General features: G+C 38.9%; 1 long non-coding RNA gene across 1 annotated transcript in view; it reads right to left on the bottom strand.

The window, feature by feature from the left end:
* Positions 1 to 26,909, bottom strand: part of LOC139705052 (uncharacterized) — a 49,219-nt gene extending 22,310 nt beyond the window's left edge. The window contains exon 1 of the long non-coding RNA XR_011706943.1: positions 26,852 to 26,909. This is a non-coding gene — a long non-coding RNA (uncharacterized lncRNA). The remainder of the gene's footprint in view (positions 1 to 26,851) is intronic.
* Positions 26,910 to 27,465: the final 556 nt, after the last annotated feature.

Here is a 27,465-nt window from a genome sequence, read left to right as displayed (position 1 = left end):
TTGAAATCAAATCGGAACTAATGCATATGGTAAAACAAACAGTAAAGGACATAAAAACAGTTGCCATACATGTATTTCACATGTTCAAAAGGTAGAGAGACAGAGGAGATTTAGAAAAAAACCCCAAGTCATATAGAGATGAAAACTACAAAATTTAAATTAAAAAAAATACTTGGTATAGGATTAATACAGGTTAGACATTGCACAAGAAAAAGGTAAACTTGAAAGCATTGCTACATGAATTAGCCAAAGGGTAACACAAAGAACAGGGAATTTTAAAAACAAAGAGAACATCAACAAGCTTTGTGACAACCTCCAGTGGTATAAAAGTTACATAATTGAAATCCCTGAAAGAGAGGAGAGAAGGTGACATAGAAAATATTTTGATAGATAAAATATTTTGATAGAAATTTAATGGAAATTATAAACACATAGATCCAAGAAGTTCAAAAGTACTCAAACAAACAAAAAAAAACACACAAAGAAAATTTCAGCAATGTATATCATAATAAGTTCTGAGAACCTGTAATGATTCTTTTTTTGGGGGGGAGGGGGGGTCTAGGGATTAAACCTAGGGGCACTTAACCACTGGGCTGCATCCCCAGTCCTTTTTACAATATTTATTTAGAGACAGAGTCTTGCTAAGTTGCTGAGGCTGGATATGAATTTGTGATCCTCCTGCCTCACCCTTCCAAGCTGCTGGGATTAAGGGCATGTGCCACTGCACCTGACTTTAAAAAAAAATTTTTTTTAGGCACCAGAAAAAAGGCATATATGGACAGCGGAAAAAAAGGATGAAATTATATTTCTTATCAGAACTATGCAAGAGAAAGAGAAAATTTTGATTGAAAATTCAAAATTCTAGATCAATAAAAATATATATATCCAGTGAAAATATCTTCCAAACACAAAAGTGAAATAATCACATTTTGAGACATACATCAACAACAGACTTGCATTACAAGTGATATTAAAGATAGTCCTTCACTTCGAAGAAAAATACCAATAAAAAATAATTATTAAATAAATCATAATGAGGTCAGGGCAAAGGACAGGTAGCTGATTATCAACCAAAGGAAATGGATAGATAACACTAAAGGACATGTAGCTGATTATCAAAGGAAATGGATAGATAACACTCCCCAGCTCGGGTTGCTAACAGCCTGGGGTGGGGAGGGGAAGGCTCTGACTTTACAACCCAAGCAATCACCCCCTGGAAGTCTCTCTTCCTGACTTTTGGGCATGTAGTCATAAGAAGAAAGCAAACCTGAAATCTATAAAATGGGTAAGACAGCCCAACTGCCTCCAACACCAGCTCTGGACCCCCTTCTCTCTGCAGGAGTCTCTTTCTCTCTATTCTATCCTTTAAATAAAACTTGTTTTCTTGCCTTGGCATTTCTCGGATGTTTAATCTTCCATACCAGGGGAACCAGGACCTGATCCTTATTTTGAAGACCAGTTCAATAATTAAAACCTTCCCATTGCCAGGCATGGTGGCACACACCTAGAATCCCAGCAGCCCGGGAGGCTGAGGCCGGAGAATTATGAATTCAAAGCCAACCTCAGCAACTTAGCAAGGCTATAAGCAATCAGTGAAACCCAATCTCAATAGAAAAATAATTTAAAAGGCTGGGGATGTAATTCAGTGGTTAAGTGCCCCTGGGTCAATCTTTGGTATAAAAACAAAAACAAAAACAAACCAACCAAACAAACAACAACAAAAAACACCTTCCCATAAAGAAAGCATCAGACCAACGTGGCTTCAGTGATAATTTCTTTTACACATTCATGGAGGAAATACAGGTTGAATATCCATTGTTCAAAATGCTTGGGACCAGAAGTATTTCAGATTTCAGCATTTTAGCATCTGAATCTATGAAATAAAATAACTTGGGGACAGCCTTAGGATTACATATGAAATTCATTTCCATTTCATATACACTTTATAGTGTAGCCTGAAGGTAGTTTCAACAATATTAGTATACCTGCCTTTTGATTGTGACCTGTCTATGAGATCAGGTGTGAAGTTTTTCTTTCATGATGTCATATTGGCACTCACAATTTCAGATTTTGTAGTACTCATGTTCTGAATTTCCTGATTAGGAACAATCAACCTGTAATATCAATTCAACATAAACTTGACCAAAAATTAGAATAGGGAGAAATAGTTTTTAACTTATTCTACTAAACTAGTATTACCTTGACATCAAAGCCAAAGATATTACAAGAGAACAACAGATCAATATTCCCAATGAACATAGATGCAAATATTCTAGGCAAAATTTTAGCAAATCAAGTCCAATACATAAAAATAATAACAAATCACAACCATGCAGAGTTTATTCCAGGTATTAAAGTTGGTATAACATTAAACATTTGGTCAATGTATCTTACCATATTAAAAACTGGAAAAACAAAAAACATAGAATGATCTCTATGAATGTAGAAAAGGCATTTGACGAAATTAAGCGTTCATTCCTGATTTCAAGAAAAACAAAACAAACAACCCTCAGCAAACTAAACATAGAAGGGAACTTCCTCAGTCTAATAAAAAGCATCTGTAAAATGGCTAAAACTAATACCACAAATAATGCCTAAGAATGAAACTCCACCCTTCCCATCTTAAGATCCAGGACAAGATAAAGATGACTGTCTTTATTTATAGACAATATGACTGTCTATATAGATTACCCAGTGGAATTCAAACACACACACACAAAAAAATTACTAGAACTATTGAATTAATTTCGTGATATTGAAGTATATAAAATCAATATACAAAAATCAGTTGCATTTTTATATCTTAGCAATGAAACAATGGATATTGAAACTGAAGAAACGATACTTTTTACAATAGAATAAAAAACCTTAAGAATACAGCTGATGAAACTCTGAGAGACTTCAAAACATTGCTGAAGAAAATTAAAGAAGACCTAAACAAAAGTAAGTAATGTGCTGCATTCATCATGGGAGGAAGAGCTAATATTGTTATCTCACTTTTCTGTAAATTGGTCCAGAGATACAGTGCAATCCCAATCAAAATCTCAGCTCCCTGGCTGGGGATATAGCTCAGTACAGTGCTTGCCTTACATGCACAAGGCCATGGGTTAGTTCCCCAGCACCACCAAAAAAAAAAAATCTCAGGCAGAAATTGATAAGAATAAGACTTTTATGGCGATGTAAATAATCCTAAATAGCTAAAACATGTTTCAAAAAAAATTTGAAGAATTAAAATGACATGATTTCAAGACTTATTATAAAGGTACAATAATCAATATGCTGTAATTTTGCCAGGTGTGATGGCACAAGCCTGTAATTCCAGCAGCTTGGGAGGCTGAGGCAGGAGGATCGCGTTCAAAGCCAGTCTCAGCAAAAGTGAGGTGCTAAGCAAGTGTCAGTGAGACCCTGTCTCTAAATAAAATACAAAATAGGGCTGGGGATGTGGCTCAGTGGTCGAGTGCCCCTGAGTTCAGTCCCTGGTACCAGAAACATGCAAGTAGCTCAATGGAGCAGAAGAAAGAGTCCAGAAGTAGACTCACACATATATAAATGACCAATTTTCTTATACAGATGCAAATGCAAACTCAAGTCAAGGGAGAAAGAATAAGCTTTTCTATTCTTCTATTCCTTCATCACACAAATAATGCTGACACAATTCAGAATTTATATGCAAAAAGCCCTCATTCCTTACTTTCAAAATACTCAAGAGGGATCATACACCTAAATGTAAAATCTATAACTATAAAACTTCTCGAAGAGGGCTGGGGATGTGGTTCAGTGGTAGAGCAAGCATGAGGCACTGGGTTTAATCCCTAGCACCACATAAACAAACTAAATGAACAAAATAAAGGCATTGTGTCCATCTACCACTAAAAAAAATTAAGATGTGGACATAAACTCAATTATATTTAAAAAAGAAAGAAAGAAAGAAAAAACTTCTAGCAGAAAACCTTTGTATCCTGTGTTATGTCTCTTTAAATATACCACCAAAAGTGTGCTTCACTAAAAGCATAAATTGATGAATTTGACTTCAAATTTCAAATCACCTGCTCTCCAAAAGACACTGTTAGGGGCTGGGATTGTGTGATTCAGAGGTAGAGCACTTGCCTAGCATGTGCAAGGCCCTGGGCTCCATCCTCAGCACCACATAAAAATAAATAAAAAGAAGGTATTGTGTCCAATTGAAACTAAAAAATTTTAAAAAAGACACTGTTAGGAGAAAAAAGTCAGAGTAGGAGAAAATGTTCACAAAGAACATGTCTGATAATGGGATTATGTCCAATACGTATGTAAAGAACACTCAAAACTCAGTAATAAGGGCTGGGGCTATAGCTCATTGTTAGAGCACTTGCCTTACATGTGTGAGGCACTGGGTTCAATCCTCAGCACACATAAAAATAAATAAAGATACTATGTCCAACTACAACTAAAAAATATTTTTTAAAAAATCAATACACTACATAAAAATAAAGATACTGTGTCCATCTACAACTAAAAACTGTTTTTTTAAAACAATAATAAGAAAAAAAATTCAGTTTTTAAATAGTCAAAATATTCTGACACTTCACCAAAGAAGCTATATAAATTGTAATAATTACATTAAAAAACTTGGAACAGTATTTATCATTATGGTAATGTTAAATTAAGGTCACAATGGAATACCATTATATCTTATTAGAATGCCAAATTAAAAAGACTGAGCACACCAAGTTTGGGTGAGAAGGTGGAGGAATTGTAATCCTCATACACCACTAGTCAGAATGTAGGGGATTGATTCAAGATGATGGATTCAAGGAAGGCTGCATTTCCAGTGGCCCCAAGACTTTGGATTCAAGCAGTGGGAATTCTGGTTCTCAGCAAGGTGAGTGACAGAAAGAATTCACTGAAATTCAATATCAGACAGTCAGAGTTTCTTAGAGACTTGGAAATTTGAGCACATTGAGAAAGGAACAAGAAAAAGTACATTGGAGCCAGGCCAGTTGTAGCAGCCGCAGTGGTGCTGCTTCACCACAGAGGGCTGGGATAATACAAACAGGGAGAGAAACACAACAGACAAAGTTGGCACAGAAAAACCTGCAGATCAGAAAAGCAGCCTGAATTAGCTGATCCAGAGGCTGCACAGGGAGCTTGTGTTTGAGAAGTGCTCTGTATTTCTCAAATGGCAAATGGAGAGCTGAGATAGGGAGCCATCCTGTGGGACCCCAGGAGATCACAGCAAATATTGCCATACTGTCCCATCAAGGGCCTACCATATGGCCGAAGGTGCACCTAGTAGAGCATGAGTGAATTAGGCACAGAGAAGATGGTACCCAGGGGATCTTGTCAGAAATAGGGAGGGAACTGCAACTCAATTCCCCTATGAGTCTGGCAGCCCACATGGCCAGCTAAGGAGAGTCAGGAAACTGAGCAGGTGGGTGTGAAGATACTGAGGGACTAAGCCTGGGAAGGCCATATTCCTGGGCAGCAGAGTGTGTGAGACCTGTGGAAGGTTGGTTTCCTACCCCACGCAACTGAATCAGGTTCACTCTGTGTGAACTGGGCTGGCAATGGAAAAAACCACACAAACACAGAAAATACCTTTTTGGGGGTGCAGTGATGGTCCCTTGGCCTCACCTCCTAAAAGGGAGGCAAGAGAGGCAAGAGAGAGAGAGAGAGAGAGAGAGAGAGAGAGAGAGAGAGAGAGAGAGAGAGAAAACACACTCCAATCCTGGTTTTTATTGGGAAAAGCTGTTCAATAGAATATTCCATCCAAATAAGGCAAAGGGGTAAAACTACGAGAGAACAAGGGGTTGGATTTGGGAGAATGGAGTCTTGCTTGGTGATGTCTTGGTCAGCAGTTTGATTGACATCTTGAAGAGTCACACCCATCTCAGGTGCTGTGTGGGATCACAGGCAGATCGAGCCCAAAGGCACACATACATCGCACTGTCCAATCAGGAAGCAACATCGGTCCAGTCCCCTCATACGCTCAAATGTGCATAGCTCACATATTCAGGCCATGGCTGGCTTGCGACACCCATGGGTAGAATTCGTAGGTTTCATGAGATGCAGACTCCCAGCAGAGGACAGCATCTGCCTGGCCATAGGCATGTGTTGATCTATTCTCTCCAAAAAGACAGCACCCAGCAATGTCCCTAAGACCTGATTAGACCTAAGCTCTCGCTGCTAGAACTCCTGTCTAAGAATTCTGCAGCAGCCCCATTCTGGAATTTACTGGTCTGTCAAGACAACACTTTCAATCTATATACTTCCCACTCTGTCCTACCTTATACAGGTGAGAAGGGAAGTTGGGAGATATTTCAATCCGCTTCAGTTAAGGCCACTCCAACTGGCAGTGTGGTGAGCAACCCAAAAAGAGTAAAAGATGAACGACCCCAACTAACTCACTCTATGTGTGTCTGTCTGTCTCTGTCTCCCTCTCCCCACGCCCCCTCCTCTTTCTTTTGGTACCTAGCCAAGAGAGAAAAGGAAAGAGGGACAGTTGGGCACAGTGATCACCCATCCTCACTGACAGTTATGACCACCTCAGTAGAGACAATTCTTCTATTTTTCATTAAGTATTCATATGCATATTTTCTCCATCATTTTAGCATTTTTTTATAATAGATATTTTTTCTTATCATTTCAGGTTTCAGGTTTGTTTGTTTATTTTTGTTTTGTTTTTCTTGTTTCTTTTTGTCTCCTTCTCCCCCTAACAATCAAATTCTCTTCTCTCTTTCCCTTTCCCTTTACTTTGAATTATCTATTTTATTTTTTTTTCTCTTCCTTCTTTATAGTCATCGCTTGCTACATCTCTTCAGCATTCTTTGTTGACATTTTGAACATTCTAAACTTTCCTTTACCTTACTGGCACATTTTCATTCATCTTATGAAATGTGTTTTTATAATCCTTAGAACTATTTGGTTTCTATAACTCCTGTCCCCATCATTCATGTTGTTGCAGTTATTAGTACTGGCATAGTTGACACCTGCTGTTTATTTCAATGCCAGATCTAGTTCCTGACTATTTATTGGCTTTTACTTTTGGCAGTTACTGACCCCTCCATTTATATTCTTTGGGTAATCAGTGTTGTAAATGTCATAATAGGCACTGGTATTTACTCTAATGCTATATATCATTTGCTTTGGTTGTTGCTATTATTCATTTCCCCCTTTAGTATGAGGTGCTGGGAAATCTACAAGAACACTACAAGTTCACAAGCAAGGGATTCTGCTGCCAAACTAAACCCAGGCAACAGACAGCACAACTTGCTCCACACAAAAATTAACTACACTCAAACTTTAGTGATAGGGCTGGGGATGTGGCTCAAGCGGTAGTGTGCTCGCCTGGCATGCGTGCGGCCTGGGTTCAATCCTCAACACCACATACAAAAAAACAAAGATACGTTGTGTCCGCCAATAACTAAAAAATAAATATTAAAATTCTCTCTCAAAAAAAAAAAAAACTTTAGTGATATGTGATTGCAAAGAATATAGAGACAAGAGCCCAAAACTAATGACAGCTAATGACCAGGCCCCAAGTAGGAACACATGGGGGCCCCTCAGTTTGCACTCATGGCATTCACTCCTACATTGTAAAAAGAGAGAATTAACACAAAGACCGTGCATAATGCTTCTATAAAGGATCTCAATCTAGATCATTCTGTGACACTTTGGCAACAGAAGTCTGTGTCCTAAAAAGGCTAACACATAATAGTGGAAGAGAAATCCCTCTCAGCAGACGCATAAAACCCAAAACATGAATATAAAAAATATGAAAAATCAAGGTAACACAATGTCTCCTAAAGTTAATTCACCAGATAACTGACTCCAAAGATATTGAAGTGGAAAAAAATATCAGATAAAGAATTCAAAAGAATGGTTACAAAAATGACCAATGAATTCCAAGAGAAAACAGAAAAAATAATTAAATTAATGAAAGAATTCAGAAGAGAATGTGAATGAAAAAATTAATATTAAGATAGAAATACTGGGGCTGGTATTATGGCTCAGTGGTAAGAGCATTTGCCTTGCAAGTGTGAGCACTGGGTTTGATTCTCAGCACTGCATATAGATAGACAAATAAAATAAAGGTCCATTAACAACTAAAAAAATTTTAGAAAAAAAAAAGATAGAAATACTGAAAAATACCCAAACAGAAATGAAAGACACAATAAATCAAACAAAATGTTCAGTTGAAAGTCTCCCTAATAGAGTAGACGATGCAGAGAAAACCTTTAGACAAAATTCAGCACCCAATCATGATAAAAGCCCTGAAGAAACTAGGGATACAAGGAACCTACCTGAACATCATAAAGGCTACATCCAACAAACCCAAAGCCAAAATCATATTGAATGTGAAATGCCGCAGTCTGGCTGGGCACAAATCACAAGCCACTGAATCAGGAACAAACTTTATTTCTGAACTCCACCAGCACACTCCACACACGCTCCTGGGAACTCCTCCCGAACGCCACGCGGCTCCTCCAGGAACCAGCAGAAGGAAATATCCTCCTCAAATCCCTCCTCCTGCACTTCCCCAACCAATGGGAACTCTCTGGGAATCCCCACGAGAACTCCAAAGTAGCATGAGAACTACAAAGTAGCAGCCGAGGTGGATATTAATGCTTCGCCTGTCAATCAATACTATTGGCAAAATGCCAGGGGCCATTCCGACTCAGCTGTGGCTCTCAGCATCTACCCCCTTCTGTTTAATTAAACAACAAGCAATGTGGCTTAGGGACCGTGCCTGTTAGGTTGTCCAATATAACATATGGTTCTTACCCATCATCGGATGAGCTGACCTCTAGGCGTCAGCCTCCTGTCTTAGGTTGGTACCACTGCAATTGGATCATACCCGTCACTGACTACCTGTCCAGCATACAGCCATACTTGTGGATAGGCCTTTGCACCAGTGGGGGGGTGAGGTTCTTTGCCTCACCTCTGTTGGCCCCCAAATTTGGCCTTGGTGCCAGTGGGGGGTGAGGTTCTTTGCCTCACCTCTGTTGGCCCCCAAATTTTAGACCATCACTAGCAGAAGGGAGGAGGATACAGAAATGCCACGACACTAAGCCAATTGACAGGTCCTTTGAAAAATTGTACCACCGGTGACACCATCAGCAAAGATACTCCTGCATTATCAAAATTCGCTGCACCAACAGATAGTTCACAATGTATACAAGTGATACATAGTCCAGGCTAGTTCTGCAAGCAGTGCAAAGCGGAGGAATCTATCGATATGTCCATTTCCTCCCAAAGTAAATCGACTCCTCGATTGAGCATTACTTGTTGAGTTATTATTCATTGATGTATCAGTTTATACAGTTTACTGTGATAGCTATCAAAGAAGCTATAGTTTGGTTTTATCTTTCTCTTCACCGGCACTAGGATGAAGATAGAAATTCTGGCAATGGTGGCTAAAAAAAATTATATAACATTCTAACAGGCACTAAGAAAACAATTTTCTGAAAAATTTACATTTTCCTGAACAGAATTATTAAATATAATGAAAAGGAAAGGTGAAAGTAAACAAACAGATCTGTAAACCTCCTTATTTGTTCACATATTAAAACAATCCTCAACAGCTGTTTACCCAATTTAAATTAAACCTTTTAAATCACGTGAATAAAAAAAATTTGGATTCATTTTTTCATGAGCGCTCCTCATATATGATATATGGACATATGCACACACAGACATACAACACAAAACACAAGTGTGCACACAAACATACAACACATAAGACAATAGTAAAGGCCTTGTAGCTTTACACAGGTGAAATCGCCATTGCAATGTTTAAAAACTCCACAGTCAAAAAATAAAACTGATCAGAAAAACATTAACCTAGGTCTTTATGAGCTCAAAAAATAAAATAAAACTTTATGATGTGGGAAAATGCAATAATAAAATAGATATTGAAAAAAGCATCCTGGTTAATCACTGTCGCAGATGTAAGAATAGCCAAACTGGAGGTCTAGATATCAGCTGTTATGGATTTGAGTCAAATCATCTTCTTTTTGGTCTATAGAAATCACTTTGGTTAGTCTCTCTGGAATCCAAATCGGCTGCTGCTCTCCCTGTGGAAACACACAAACAGAACCCCGACTCCAGACAATCACTGGGTCAGGACCTTTCCATTGTCCTGTTAGAATATCCTTCCAAAGTACCTTGGGCTTATGTACATTTTTTGGATACATATGCCTTTCCGTAGCACTAAGCCCTGATGAATCCAAATTTAAAAAGTTTAGAGTAAAAAGGGTTATTTTAAGTTTATCTTTGGGGGATATATACCCCTTTCCAATTCCCTCTTTTTGCTTTAATAAATACATTTTAATAGTTTGATGAGCTCTTTCAACTATGCCTTGTCCCTGTGGATTATATGGAATTCCTGTTATGTGAGTAATGCCAAATGATGAGCAAAAATGTTTAAAAGAGGTAGAAGTATAACCAGGACCATTCTCTGTTTTTAACTGTTTTGGACTGCCCACAGTGGCAAAATTTTGTAAGCAATGAGCTATAATATTTTTAGTTTTTTTCTCCGGCGTGAAGGGAGCCCATCAAAAATCTGGAAGAAGTATCAAATGTAACATACAAATATTTTAATTTTCCAAATTCTGGCAAGTGTGTGATGTCCATCTGCCAAATATGGTTAGGTATCAATCCTCTAGGATTGACTCCAAGATTAACTTGTGGTAAAAAGGTCACACAATTTTGACATTGTTTTATTATATGTCTGGCTTGTTCCTTAGTTATTTTAAAGCGCTTTTGTAAAGTATTAGCATTGACATGGAACCTTTTATGGAAATTTGTAGCTTCTTCTAGTGTAGAGAAAATATGTATGTCATGTGTAGTTTTATCTGCTAATTCATTGCCCAAACTAAGGGCTCCAGGCAATCCTGTACGTGCCCTGATATGTCCTATAAAGAATGGATCTTTTCTGTCCCAGATTAGGCTTTGTATAGTGGAAAACAAAGAGAAAACAGTAGAGGAAGGGGAAATCCTACCAGCATCTTCAAGGGATACTATAGCATTAAATATATACTGACTATCAGAAAATAAATTAAATACAGAATCTTTAAACATCACAAAAGCTTGTAATACTGCATTAAGCTCTACCTTTTGAGCTGATTGTTTGGGTACTAAAAATGTAAAAGTTTGATCAGGGATAACTACTGCTGCTGTACCATTATTTGACCCATCAGTGAATATATTTGGAGCATTCATGATAGGGGTTTTTCTTGTCATTTTTGGAAAAACTACAGGATGCGAGGACCAAAAAGACAACAAAGGATTAGATGGTAAGTGATTATCAAATGAAACATTAGATTTACACATGATTATTGCCCAAGTATTTAACTCATTAGCTAACTCATCAATTTGATCCATAGTATGTGGAGTAAAAATTTTATTGGGAGAAATTCCAAACACTCCTTTTGCTGCTTTTATTCCTTTGAGTATTAATTGTCCTACAGCCTCAGGATACCTAGTAAGAATAGTGTTAGGAGAATAAGATAAATGTATCCATAATAATGGACCTTCTTGCCAGAATACTCCTGTAGGAATATTTTTTGTTGGCAGTACAATAAATAATAAAGGCAAACTTATATCAATTCTATCCAAATGCATATTTTCCATATATGTTTCAATGATTTTTAATGCCTTTCTTGCTTCAGGCGTCAACATGCGGGGTGAATTTGGGTCTGATGGACCTTTTAGAATATCAAATAAAGGTCCCAACTCTCCTGTTGGTATGCCTAGATAAGGCCTTATCCAATTTATGTCTCCTAATAACTTTTGAAAGTCATTAAGTGATTTGAGTTGATCTACTCGTATTTGAATTTTTGGTGGACGGACCATGGTTGAGGATAATAAAACCCCTAAATAATTAATTGGAAGATTTAATTGTACTTTATCTATTGCTATCTCTAGATTATAATTTTTTAATAAATTTGTAAGTGTGGCATAACATTCTAGCAATGTGTTTTTATCTTTATGTGCCAATAACACATCATCCATATAGTGAAATATTTGTAGTTCAGGATTTTGATTTCTAAGTGGCTGGATTGCTTTGTTAACATAAATTTGACACATAGTTGGACTATTAGCCATCCCTTGAGGGAGTACTTTCCATTCATATCTCTGATCAGGACCTTCATGATTTAGTGCAGGGATAGTAAATGCAAAATGTGGACTATCCTCGGGATGAATTGGAATTGAAAAAAAAAAACAATCTTTAATATCTATAGCTAAAACATACCAGGTTTTTGGTAAAGCAGACAATTGGGGAATCCCTGATTGAGCAGGTCCCATAATAACCATCTCATTATTAATGGCTCTTAAATCTTGCAATAATCTCCATTTACCAGATTTCTTTTTAATGACAAAAATGGGAGTATTATGGGGAGATATGGAAGGTTGTATATGTCCCTCCACTAATTGTTGTTTGACCAGGTCATGGGCTATTTGTATCTTTTCTTTAGTCAGGGGCCACTGAGGAACCCACACTGGTCTTTCTGATTTCCAAGTAATTTTGATTGTCTCAGTGGCCCTTTCTGAAAACCCAATCCATGTCTATTTGTTCCTTGATCTATTTGAATTGGTGCTGTCATACCTTGTTCTTGTTTTCTTAATCTTTCTTCTTTCCTAAAGCCTTGTCTAGCCCTAGTATTGGGCGCATTAGGATTGATGTTATTTGTTAATGTCAAACCTAATTGATCTAGGACATCTCGTCCCCATAAATTTATAGGAAGATGATCCAATACATATGGCTGTATAGTTCCTTCACATCCTTCAGGATCCTTCCAATCTAATACCATTGCACTTCTATGGGGATTAGTTGCGACTCCTAGGCCTCGAAGTGTTTGAGTGGCTTGTTGTAATGGCCAATGTTTCGGCCATTCTTGATGAGATATGATGCTAAGGTCTGCACCTCTATCAAGTAGCCCATTAAAGTCATGTCCTTGAATATTTAGTTTTAGCATTGGGCGAGAATCTAGATTTAAAGACAGCATAGCCCAATCTACACCTGTGGAGCCTAATTCCCTGGAACCTCTTTCTACAGTACGACTGGAAAATTTATCATGTAGGCTGGGTATTATTAATAACTGTGCTATTCTATCTCCTGGTGAAATTACTGATATACCTCTTGGAGAACTAGCTATAATTTTTATTTCACCTTCATAATCGGGATCAATTACCCCAGGACTTATCATAAGTCCTTTTAGTGTTGAAGAAGTGTGTCCCAATAATAAGCCTACTGTTCCTTGGGGAAGAGGTCCTTTTACTCCTGTGGGAATGATTTGAACTCCCATCTCTGGAGTTAGTACTGCTCTGGCAGAGGCGCAGATGTCCAACCCTGCGCTCCCTCTAGTTTGTCTGATGAGGGATTTAATGGATAATGCGTCCTGGGCACTACCTTGATGGTGTTGCTGGGTTCCTCCACTGCCCCGTATATTTGTGGTTTTGGGCCCCGGAGCATTGGGCCCTCCAGTCCGTTTTTTGGCAATGGAGCCTGATGTCTTTCTCCACGATATCATGGGTAAACACTTGGTCCTTGTCTGTTTTTTGATAACGGAATACCCTCTATGGTGGTTTGAGAACGGCATTCATTAGCCCAATGTTTCCCTCTACGGCATCGTGGGCAAATACCCAGTATTCTATTCCTTTGATACCTAGCCTTGTTAAACCCTCCTCCTATGGGGCAACTCCTTTTAAAATGTCCTGTTTGATCACAATTGTAGCATGTTTTTGGCCTGGCATCTAAAGCCTGTTATACTGCTGCTAAGACTTGCCCTTGTTCATTAATGTCTCTACATAATTTAATATATGTGTTTAAATCTTCATGTTTCCATGGTCTGATGACCTCTCTGCAGCAACGATTTGCTTGGTCATAAGCCAGTTGCTTTATAAATGGCATTGCCTGTTCTGTATCTCCAAATACTCTAGAAGCTGTCTGAATAAGCCTATCTACAAATTCAGCGTAAGGTTCATTAGCTCCTTGTATTACCTTAGATAATTGTCCTCGTAAATCTCCATGCCCCTGTAAAGTTTTCCATGCCTTAATTGCATCTACAGCAATTTGTGCGTATACGCCAGGATCATATTCAATTTGTTGCCGTTGACCCTCATAAGGTCCTTTTCCTATTAACATATCTAGATTTCTTTGAGGGTAACCGGCTGCTGCATTTCGCCTAGCTGTCTCCATGCAAAATTCCTCATTGGCAACCTTCCATAACAAATATTGTCCTCCATTTAGCACAGATCGACACATGTTAGCCCAATCTGCTGGCGTCATGTCTAAGTTGGTAATGGATTCGACCATGCTCACAGTGAAGGGTGCTTGCGGCCCGTAGGTTGTTACAGCCTCCTTTAATTGCTTCACTGTTTTGAAATCTAAAGCACGGTGAATTCGTTGCCCTCCTGCCTGCTCAAGTACAGGGCATGCTAATCTTTGGGGTCCTGCCTCAGGGTTCCGTCCATCAACTATGGGAGTTGAGGGCCGCTCAGCTGTAGATGGAGCTGTTGGTTGAATTACGCCCTCTGGTGATAGAACGGGGTTAGTAGCAGCCTCCTGTTGTAATTCCCCGCCTGATGGTTGTTTTTCCTCTAAGCTTTCTTTCTTCAAATCTTCCTCTGTCTGACTAGCTTGAGAGACCTTCTCTTTCGCTTGACCTAACATGTTTTCTACCATAGTCTGGACCTCTAACAATTTACTTAACAGTCTTTCAGTTTGTTTTTTACTAGTTTCTAATCTACTATAAAGGTAACGCAACCCAATAAGATAGCATAAAACAAAACCGAAACAGAATGAAACAAAAACCGAACAAAGAATAGTTGTATCAATTTTCTCTTTCTCAGGGCCAAACAACTTCAAACCTTGAGCCAACCATTTTTCCCAGTTTGCCTGAGAAAATTCTAGGGATAGGCAGCTTGAAACAAAAACAAGATAAATCAAAACGAGAACACATTGTTTTTTGAAATGGTCACCCATTTTGTTGCCTTCCCTCAGGGGCGAGCAATTTTACTCACCTCCAAGCTTCAGGCGTTCCCCGTGCGGGCCGCTAGTTGCCGCAGTCTGGCTGGGCATAAAATCACGAGCCACTCAAGCAGGAACAAACTTTATTTTTTGAAACTGCCGCCAATGTTCGGCACGCGCCCGGGAAGATTTTTTCCACCCAAGCGGCCTCCTCTCGGACCCGCAGAGAGAGCTCCTCCCCCGGAACTCCCTCCTACTGTACTTCCCCAACCAATGGGAACTCTCCAGGAGTCCCGTAGCCGGCCTAGGTGAACAGCAGGAGTCCAATATCCATATGAATGCAAATCTTAACATAATCATATCATCTCAATGGCTAGCTGGCGTCACCTTTCGACCAAAAATGCCATGCATCATATACTTGGCTCTTAGCATTCCATATATGTTTCAATAATTTTTAATGCCTGTCTTGCTTCAGGCGTTAACATTCGGGGTGAATTTGGATTTGATGGACCTTTTAGGATATCAAATAAAGGTCCCAACTCTCCTGTTGGTATGCCTAGATAAGGCCTTATCCAATTTATGTCTCCTAATAACTTTTGAAAGTCATTAAGTGATTTGAGTTGATCTACTCGTATTTGAATTTTTGGTGGACGGACCATGGTTGAGGATAATAGAACTCCTAAATAATTAATTGGAAAATTTAATTGTACTTTATCTATTGCTATCTCTAGATTATAATTTTTTAATAAATTTGTAAGTGTGGCATAACATTCTAGCATGTGTTTTTATCTTTGTGTGCTAACAATACATCATCCATATAGTAAAATATTTGTAGTTCAGGATTTTGATTTCTAAGTGGCTGGATTGCTTTGTTAACATAAATTTGACACATAGTTGGGCTGTTAGCCATCCCGTGAGGGAGTACTTTCCATTCATATCTCTGATCAGGACCTTCATGATTCAGTGCAGGGATAGTAAATGCAAAACGTGGACTATCCTCAGGATGAATTGGAATTGAAAAAAAAAAACATTCTTTAATATCTATAGCTAAAATGTACCAGGTTTTTGTCAAAGCAGACAATTGAGGAATCCCTGATTGAGCAGGTCCCATAATAACCATCTCATTATTAATGGCTCTTAAATCTTGCAATAATCTCCATTTACCAGATTTATTTTGAATGACAAAAATGGGAGTATTATAGGGAGATACGGAAGGTTGTATATGTCCCTCCGCTAATTGTTGTTTGACCAGGTCATGGGCTACTTGTATCTTTTCTTTAGTCAGGAGCCACTGAGGAACCCATACTGGTCTTTCTGATTTCCAAGTAATTTTTATTGCCTCAGTGACCCCTTCTGAAAACCCAATCCATGTCTATTTATTCCTTGATCTATTTGAATTGGTGCTGCTATACCTTGTTCTTGTTCTCCTAATCTTTTTTCTTTCCTGAAACCTTGTTTAGCCCTAGTAGTGGGCACATTAGGATTGATGTTATTTGTTAATGTCAAACCTAATTGATCTAGGACATCTCGTCCCCATAAATTTATAGGAAGATGATCCAATACATATAGCTGTATAGTTCCTTCACATCCTTCAGGATCCTTCCAATCTAATACCATTGCACTTCTATGGGGATTAGTTGCGACTCCTAGGCCTCAAAGCATTTGAGTGGCTTGTTGTAACGGCCAATGTTTTGGCCATTCTTGACGAGAGATGATGCTAAGGTCAGCACCTGTGTCCAGTAGTCCATTAAATTCATGTCCTTGAATATTTAGTTTTAGCATTGGGCGAGAATCTAAATTTAAAGACAGCATAGCCCAATCTACACCTGTGGAGCCTAATCCCCTGTAACCTCTTTCTATAATACGACTAGAAAATTTATCATGTAGGCTGGGTATTATTAATAAATGTGCTATTCTATCTCCTGGTGAAATTACTGATATACGCTTTGGAGAACTAGCTATAATTTTTATTTCACCTTCATAATCAGGATCAATTACCCCAGGACGTATCATAAGTCCTTTTAGAGTAGAAGAACTGCGTCCTAACAATAAGCCTACTGTTCCTTGGGGAAGAGGTCCTTTTACTCCTGTGGGAATGATTTGAACTCCCATCTCTGGAGTTAGTACTGCTCTGTCGGAGGCTCAGATGTCCAACCCTGCGCTTCCTCTGGTTTGTCTGATGAGGGATTTAATGGATAATGTGTCCTGGGCACTACCCTGATGGTGTTTCTCGGTTCCTCCAGTGCCCCGTATATTTGTGGTTGTGGGCCCTGGAGCATTGGGCCCCCCTGTCCGTTTTTTTGGCAATGGAGCCCGATGCCTTTCTCAATGATATCGTGGGTAAACACCTGGTCCTTGTCCGTTTTTTGATAACGGAGTACCCTCTATGGTGGTTTGAGAACGGCATTCATTAGCCCAATGTCTCCCTCTACAGTATTGTGGGCAAATACCCGGTATTCTACTCCTTTGATACCTAGCTTTGTTAAACCCTCCTCCTATGGGGCAACTCCTTTTAAAATGTCCTGTTTGTTCACAATTGTAGCATGTTTTTGGCCTGGCATCTAAAGCCTATTGTACTGCAGCTGCCAAGACTTGCCCTTGTTCATTAATGTCTCTTCATAATTTAATATATGTGTTTAAATCTCCATGTTTCCATGGTCTAATGACCTCTCTGCACCAACGATTTGCTTGGTCATAAGCCAGTTGTTTAAATAATGGTATTGCTTGTTCTATATCCCCAAAAACTCTGGTAGCTGTTTGAATAAGTCTATCTACAAATTCAGCGTAAGGTTCATTAGCTCCCTGTATTACCTTAGATAATTGACCTTGTAAATCTCCATGTCCTTGTAAAGTCTTCCATGCCCTAACTGCACCTGCAGCAATTTGTGCATATATAGCAGGATCATATTCAATTTGTTGCCGTTGACCCTCATAAGGTCCTTTTCCTAACAACATATCTAGATTTCTTTGAGGGTAACCGGCTGTTGCATTTCGCCTAGCTGTCTCCATGCAAAATTTCTCATTGGCAACTTCCATAACAAATATTCTCCTCCATTTAGCACAGATTTACACATGCTAGCCCAATCTGCTGACGTCATGTCCAAGTTGGTTATGGATTCGACCATGCTTACAGTGAAGGTTGCTTGAGGATCATAGGTTGTTACAGCCTCCTTTAACTGCTTCACTGTTTTGAAATCTAAAGCACAGTGAATTTGCTGCCCTCCTGCCTGCTCAAGTACAGGGCATGCTAATCTTTGAGGTCCTATCTCAGGATCCCATCTATCAACTACGGGGGTTGAGGGCCACTCAGCTGTCTCTATAGGTGGAGCTGTTGGTTGAATTACGCCCTCTGGTGATAGAACGGTGTTAGTGGCAGCCTCCTGTTGTAGCTTTTTCCCTAATAGCTGTTTCTCCTCTAAGCTTTCTTCCTTTGAATTTTCTTCCTCTATCTGACTAGCTCGAGAGAACTTCTCTTACTTGATCTAAAATGTCTTTCTCCATGGTCTGAACCTCTAACAATTTACTTAACACTCTTTCGGTTTGATTTTTACTAATTTCTAATCTACTATAAAGATAACGCAACCCAATAAGATAACACAAAACAAAACTGAAACAGAATGAAACAAAAACGGAACAAAAAATCGTTGTATCAATTTTCCTATTTTCTTGACATGTGCATTTGTGGTCTATTTCTATCTCTTCCTCAGGGGCAAACAACTTCAAACCTTGAGCCAACCATTTTTCCCAGTTTGCCTGAGAAACTTCTAGGGATAGGCAGCTTGAAACAAAAACAAAACAAATCAAAACAAGAACACATTTTTTTTTGAAATGGTCACCCATTCTCTCACCTTCCCTTAGGGGTAAGCAATTTCACTTACCCCCGAGCTTCAGGCGTTCCCCTTACGGGCCACCAAATGCCGCAGTCTGGCTGGGCACAAATCACGAGCCACTGAAGCAGGAACAAACTTTATTTCTGAACTCCAACAGCACGCTCCACACACGCTCCCGGGAATTCCTCCCGAACGCCACGTGGCTCCTCCAGGAACCAGCAGCTGGAAATATCCTCCTCAAATCCCTCCTCCTGCACTTCCCCAACCAATGGGAACTCTCCGGGAATCCCTGGGAATCCCCATGAGAACTCCAAAGTACCGTGAGAACTGCAAAGTAGCAGCCGAGGCAGATATTAATGCCTCACCTGTCAATCAATATTATTGGCAAAATGCCAGGGGCCATTCCGACTCAGCTGTGGCTCTCAGCAGTGAAAAACTGAAAGCATTTCCTTTAAAATCTGGAACAAAACAAGGATATCCACTCTCATAACTCCTATTCAATATAACGCTAGAAATTCTAGCCAGATGAATTAAGCAAGAGAAGGAAATAAAAGAGATAAAAATAGGAAAGTAAGAAGTCAAATTATCACTATTTGCAGGTGGTGTGGTCCTATACTTAGAAGACCCAAAAATCTCTACCAGAAGACTCCTATAACAAACAAATTCAGCAAAATGGCAGGTTACAAAATCAACATACAAAAACAATAGCTGTCCTATATACCAATAAATAATCTGCCAAGAAGAATACAGGAAAACAATCCCATTCACAATAGCCCCTCAAAAAAAAAAAAAGGAAAGAAAGAAAGAGAAGAAATCCTAAGAATAAATCTAACCAAGGAGGTGAAAGATTTCTACAATGAAAACTATAGAAGACTGAAGAAAGATATTGAAGAAGACACATGAAAATGAAAAGACCTCTGATGTTCATGGAAAGGTAGAATTAATATTGTTAAAACACCAAACTACCAAAAGCAATATACAGATTCAATGTGATACCCATCAAAATACCAATGACTTTCTTTACAGAACTCGGGAAAACAGTCCTAAAATTCATTTGGAAAAATAAAAGACGCAGAATAGCCAAAGCAATTTTCAGTCAAAATAGCAATGCTGGACACATCATAATACCTGACTTCAAATTATACTGCAGAGCTATAATAACAAAAACTGCATGTTAATGGCATAAAAACGGACATATAGAGCAATGGTACGGAATAGAAGACACCGAGATAAATCACACAGATACAGTCATCTGGTCCTTGACAAAGTTACTGAAAACATACATTGGAGAAAAGACAGACTTTTTAACCAATGGTGCTGGGAAAACTGGTTATACATATGTTGAAGAACATGATGAGATCCTTATCTCCCCTCTGCACAAAAATCAACTCAATGGATCAAAGATCTAGGAATTAGACCAGAAACTATGCAACTCCTAGAACAAAGCGTAGGGTCAATATTCCAACATATAGGCTCAGGCAACAACTTTCTCAATACGACCTCTGAAGTTCAGGAAATGATGCTGGGAGTTAGAAAACGGGATAGCATCAAAATTTAAAATTTTCTGCAAAGTAAAGGAAATAATTGAAAGTATAAAGAGAACCTACAGAATGGGAGAAAACTTTGCCATCTACTCTTCTGACAGAAGACTAATATCCAAAATATATCAAGAAGTCAAAAACAAACAAACAAATAACTCAGGTAATAAATGGGCAAATTAACTAAACAGCACTTCTCAAAAGAAGAAATACAAATGGTTAACAAATATATGGAAAAAGTGTTCAACATTGTTAGCAATTGGGGAAATGTAAATCAAAACTACACTGAAAATTCATTTCACTCCATTTAGAATTACCGCCATTAAAAATATAAAACAGGGACTGGGGATATAGCTTAGTCAGTAGAGTGCTTGCCTCGCATGCACAAGGCCCTGAGTTCAATCCTCAGTACCAAAAAAAAAAAAAAAAGTACAAAACATAAATGCTGGAAAGCATGTGGAGAAAAAGAAACGCTTTTACAATATTGGTGGGATTGTAAATTACTACAACCACTATGGAAATCAGTATGCAGTTTTCTTAAAAAAACTAGGAATGACCCAGCTATACCACTCCTTGATATTTATCCTAAAGAATTAAGAAATATGTATATATCCCTTAATAGAATTAAAGATTATATATCTTTATCTGTATTTATTTATCTTTATTATATCTATTTTATACATATATATACACATATATGTGTGTACACACACACACACACACACACATACACATATGTATGAATTCACAATATCACAATAGCCAAACTATGGAACCAACCTAGGTTTCCATCAAGAGAAGAATAAATAAAGAAAATGTGGCATATATACACAATGGAATTTTATTCAGCCATAAAGAAAAATGAAAGTACGTCAGTTGCAGGAAAATGTATAGAACTTGAGAACCTTCTGTTAAGTGAAATAAGCCAAACTCAGAAAATCAAGAGCTGTATGTTTTCTCTCATATGTGGAAGCTAGAAAGGAAAAGGGAAAAGAAATGTGTGGGGTGTCTGAAAATCAAAGGGAGATCTACAGAGTTGAGGAAAGGGACCATAGAGAAGGAGTAGGAGAGAGAACAGGGAAATATCAGGTGTCGCGACCCCTTGCCCGCAAGGAAGACGCAACTCAGGAATCTTCTTTCAGCAGTTTATTCAGGTCCTTGATATTTCTTCTTCTAACTCTCGGATGCCCCTCCCAGCCTTAATAAAGCATCTCAAGCCCCAATGCAAAGCTGCCACGTGGAGCTTTCTCATAGGGTGGTGAAAAATCATGTGCCAACTCTCCCAAATAAGGAGTTGTTTGTCACAGACCACAGCGGAGCCAGCGCCATCTTGTAATGGCGACCATAGTCTGCAGAAACGGCAGAAGCGGCTCACCACAATCAGGGAATGATTATATTGCTATATTGTGTGCCTATACAAATACGTAACAATGAATTCCACCATTATGTAAAATTATAATGTATCAATAAAAATGTAGAAAAAAGAATGTAAATAGTATAACTATTTTATAAAAACTCTTTGGCCATTTCCTAAGCATTTAGATACACATTTATTTTATGATCTAGTCATTCTCCTAAATAATAAGCCAAGAGAAATGGAAACATATCCATATAAAGGCTTGTGCATGAATGCTTATAACTTTATTTGTAATATCCCAGAACAGAGAACGACCTAAATGTCCTTTAACAGGTGAATGAATGAACAAACCGTGGTGTACATACACCAAGGAATACTGCTCAGGAACAGAAAGAAGTAAAATATTGATACATACAACCACATGGATGAATCTCAAAATAACTATGCTAAGTGAAATGGGTTGGAGGAAAAAAAGTTTTTCATGTGTTTTTTCACTTACATAAAACTTCAGGAAACACAAACTAATATAAGCAGGTAGGTTACCTGGGGGAAATAGAGGTGGGATAAGAGAGAGGAAGGGATTACAAAGGATCACATTTTAGTCAGATTATTGTCTGTGTCACAAATATCTGAGGTAAATTTCAAAGGAGGTAAAAGGTTGAATTTGACTCATGGTTGCAGGGTTTTAATCCATGGTTGCTCGGCCACATTGATTTGGGTCTGTGGAAGCACAGGGCATCATGACAGGAAGCGCCCAGCAGAGAAAACCTGATCAACTCATCATGGTGGCTAGGAAGCAAAGAGAAAGAAATGGGCCCCTGGTCCCTACACCCCCCTTGATGACACACCCCAATAGCCCCACTTCTTCCATTAGGCCTCACCTCCTATAGGTGCCACCACCTCCCAATAGTGCCACAGGCTGGAAATCAACCCTTCCACACAGGAGCCTTCAGGGTTATTTAAGAACCAAACCCTAATGGGATACAAGGAAAACTGTGGGTTCATAGAGATGCTCAGTATCTTATTGTGGTAGTGTTTTCATGGATACACAAGAGAAAATGTGTCAAATTGAACCTTTGAAATATGTTCACTTAGCTAGGTGTGGTAGCTCACACCTGTAATCCCAGCAGCTAGGGAGGCTGAGGCAGGAGGATCGTGAATTCAAAGCCAGCCTCAGCAAAAGCAAGGTGTTAAGCAACTCAGTGAGACCCTGTCTGGAAATAAAATACAAAAAAAAAAAAAAAAGAAAAAAGAAATATGTTTACGTACATTTCAATTGTATATCAATTATACTCCAATAAACCTAAAAGAAAAAAATCACCACTTCTTGGTCAATATATCATTTCTCCAATTGGAAAACTTCCTTCCCTGGTTACTGCCAACATGATTATTGGATGGGAGACCCAGAGTCTGGTTTGAATATGAGGTATCCCCCCAAAAGCTCTTGTGTTAATGCAAGAATATTCAGAGGTGAAATGATTAGATTACATGAGCTATAACCTAATTAGTCCATCCTATTTTGACTGGGTGGGAGCTGTAGGCAGATGGGGTGTGATTGGAGAAGGTGGGTCACTGGGGGCATGCCCTGAATGAGTTCATCTCCTGGAGCCCCACCCCCTCCCTCTCTCTACTTCCCTGTGGCCGTGAGCTGAGTAGCTTTCCTCTGTCTCAAGTTTTGTCCAAGATGTTTTGCCTCACCTGGGGCCTAGAGCAATGGGGTCATCCACCATGGACTGAACTACTGAAACCTTGAGCTCAAAATAAACTTCCTCCTCTAAGTTGTTCTTCTCAGGTCTTTGGGTCACAGCACAAAGACCTAATTAACATACCCAGTATTGATACCAGGTTGCAGCTCCCAGCTTGATTATAGACTTTTCTGAATGCCTATCAAGCAAGGTCAGACATATTTGAGATGCTAAAATGAATGCAGAAACTGGATTAGAAAGGATTAGGGAAGCAACAGGGATGGGTAGAACCTGGGTGGGGCAGCTGGGTTCAAGATGTAGTGCTGCACCAGAAATCCATACAAACTAACTTAAAAAAGGGAACTTACAGAAAGGAAAAAAGAAAAGAAAATGAGACAGCTAACAGGACCAAAAGGAGTGCCACAGAATGAGATTTGTAACATAATGAGAACCAGCCTCTCCAATGGATCTCCATTGCAGAAACCAGGTCTTTCTGCCACCCCCCCCCCATGTGTTCTTTTTTATTGAAAAATATATATATATGTATATATAACACATTTTTAGTTATACATGACAGTAGAACATATTTTGTCAGAATATACATACAGAAAGTATACTTTATTCTATTTAGGATCCCTCTTTCTGGTTGTACATGATGTGGAGTTATCCTGGTCGTGTATACAAATATATAAATACAAGGCTAGGAAAGTTATGACCATTAATTCTACTGTCTTTCCTATTCTCTTCCCCCCCTCCCTTCCCTTCATTTGCCTTTGTCTAGTCCAATTTCTATTATTCCCTGTTTTGGGGTTAGCATCCACAAATCAGAGAGAACATTAAGCCTTTTTTGGGGAGTGGGCAGGATTGGCTTATTTCACTTAGCATGATATTCTCCAGTTCCATTCATTTACTGGTAAGTGCTATAATTTCATTCTTCTTTATGGCTGAGTAATATTCCATCATGTATATATAACACATTTTTTTTATCCATTCATCTGTTGAAGGACATCAGGTTGTTTTCATAGCTTGACTAACGTGAGTCAAATTGCTGTAAATATGGATGAGGCTGCATCACTGTAGTATGCTGATTTTAAGTCTTTGGAGTATAGACTACGGAGTGGGATAACTGGGTCAAATGGTTGTTCTATTCCAAGTTTTCTAAGGAATTTCCATACAGCAGATCCAGATCTTAAGGCAGGTTGAGCACCCTAATCTGAAAATCCAAAATGCTCCAAACTCTGAAATATTTTTGACCATTGACATTGCAAGTGGAAAATTCCACACCATGAAACTTGTTTTCATGTGAAAACTCATTCAAAATACTATATAAAATTACCTTCAGGCTATGGGTATATGGTAAATATCAAACATATATGAATTTCACATTTAGATTTGTAGCCCATCCCCAAGATATCTCATTATAAGTATACAAATATTCCAGGATCTGAAAACAGTCTAACATCTGAAATACTTCCCAAAGCCCAAGTATTTCAGCTAAGGGATAGTCAACCTATATTCTCACCTAGAATTCTCCTTCCTCTGATCATAAATCAAATTCCAGAGACAGAGTATCCCGTTGGACCACTTTGAGTCCTGTGCCTGCTCTTTGACTAGGGAAGATGAGCATCTTATTAGCAAAGACAATAAAATAAAATACAATAAAAGGGATTTGGGAAACTATTGACAAGCAAAAGTAGAATGAATATGAATGCAAAAAAAAATATTCCCAGCAAACGACCACTTTATCAACTATATATTGCTGCACAGTGGACTTAGTGGCTTAAGACAATGATTTCCTATCTTGCACAACTCTGTAGGTTAGCTGGGTGGTTCCTTTTCCAGTTTTGCCTGGCCTGCAGTTGCTTTCAGTGAAAGGCTGTTGGACTAGAAGCTCAAGGATAGCCACACTCTAACCTCTGGAGGTTGGTACTGGTGGCTGGCTGAGGCATCTTGTGTCTTTTCTAAACAGCTTCTTATCCTCCAACAGGCTAGATCTACTGCATTCAGTGACATTACAGCAGTGTTCCACGTGGAAGAAGGCAAAACCTGCCAGACCTTTCAAACCAGAGTTTGACCTGTAGAAACCATTTTATCTTTTCCAGCACATTTTACAGACCAGAGTAAGTCATCTTAGATTCCAGAAAGTAAAGAATAGACTGCACCACTGCCTGGGAGGAATAGCTAAGTCTCAATGCAAAAAGGATGTGTGCTGGGAAAGGGAGAGGAAGCCATTCTTTTGAGCTCCTATGCTAGGCCCCAACAGACCAAACCAAACCGGAGTCACTTGTGTTAAGTGTCACATAATCAAACTGAAATTTTAAAAACAGGAAAATCCCCAGCTTAAAAAAAAAAAAAAAAGAGGAAATTCACAGCAACCCATCAAAAGGAGCTCAGTCAATCTGAGCTGACATGATAAAGAGGTTCCCTCTGCTTCAACCCGTACAAGGGAATTAACCTGAAGTAACCTGATGTTAACCAATCAATCTACTTTTGTACAACGCTGTTTCCTGGTTCCTGTGCACAGTACCTCACAAAATCTCACTGTTATCCACCCCCACAGAGTTCCTGTCTATTTTATAGACTGAATGCTGCTGGGTTTGTGAATCATTAATAAAGTCAATGAGATCTTAAAAATTCAATTGAAATTGGATGTTGAAATTTTGTTCTTGGACACCACCAAATGAAGTACACCACTATCAAAATACTTTATTTTCCTTGTATATGAAATGAGAGTGATAAGACTTCAAGGATTATTATGGACTAAATAAAATAACATTTTAAATGCCTAACATATAAAAGATAGTTGGTGAAAAGTCCTTTTTTTAAAATGTCATCATAGATTATGAACAGGGCTATCTGAAGGGAAAGTCTCTTGTCTAGAATATTTGCAGTGTCGCCTGCCCTCTTTTCCTTGAAGGAGTCTCCAGAGTATATGACAAGGAACTGAGTTTTTTCTAGAACTTGTGGGGTAAAGAGTTGCTTACCCCTAAATAGGGGAAGAGACTAAACACACTAAATGTCTAATTTGATTTTCCTTCACTTCTTTTAGTCTAGTTTATGTGTGTACATTGGCCAGTGTCCAATCAGAAAAACAGAAATGCTCTAGGAATTTCAGTAGAGGGAAGTTAACATAGGAAATTGGCTACAAATGTGTTAAAAGTTCTGAAGGAGAACAAAGGGGGAAGCAGAGATCACTGAGAGATTAGTAATCGCAGGAGCTACTGCCTAAGGCTGACCCAACCAAAGAAGAAATGCTGTTATCCAGAATCCATGATTGCTGAGGTTGCTGGGATACCCACTGCCCCACCGCTGTGTTGGAAACTTTCAGGAATCCAGGAAGCTGAACTTGAATCAATGGTTGCCTGTTACAGATGCTGATGCAGCCAGACCCACAGCCAGGGAATGCTGTGGTATAGAGGCTGCAGGAGCACCCCAGCCTCTAGGCTATGAAAATTCTCCTACCTGAGCAGAAACTCACATTCACTCACCATCACTGCTGGCACGGCCAAAGACTTCAACAGATGAAGAAATAAAAATAGATTGCTCCCCTCCACCTTCTTTCTATCTCTCCCCAGCCTCTCCCATTAGTAGACAGCCATCTGGGAATTATGGGAAATGTAGTTTGCAGGCTTCCAACCCTTCTTGAGAAGGGCAGGGAGAGTGGGAGTATACTGGGGAAGCCAACAGACAACTAACCAGCACAAAGTGTGACTTATGCACAGATGTTTCCCATAGTACTGCTGCATGTGTGTATCTCCAGATGTTTTCCATTTGGGTCTGTTTGAAGTGAAGTGAACATGGGTTGAATGTTTCAAAACTTCTAATAGAACACTATCACACCACATTTAACCATCTGATGATCAAACCCCTCTTCCTTCTGGCCTTTTCCTCTTTTCCTCTTTGGGTTTGGCACATGATATATAAATTCTGGGAAAAAAAAAAAAAACAACTTGCATTTCACAGTCTACTTCATAAAACACTGGTGGGATATTTCTAGTCTCCTGCTTCTATCTTGTCTCCTGACTGTCTACTTGAAAGTGCTTAATTAAATACCAAGTGCACTGCATATATTACACAGGGCATCTCATGCAACAGATACATA

This window comes from Marmota flaviventris, chromosome 3 (genome assembly GCF_047511675.1).
Source record: "Marmota flaviventris isolate mMarFla1 chromosome 3, mMarFla1.hap1, whole genome shotgun sequence".
NCBI lineage: Eukaryota > Metazoa > Chordata > Mammalia > Rodentia > Sciuridae > Marmota > Marmota flaviventris.
Note: the sequence above shows the minus strand (reverse complement) of the source record. Positions and strands in the feature narration are given on the sequence as shown.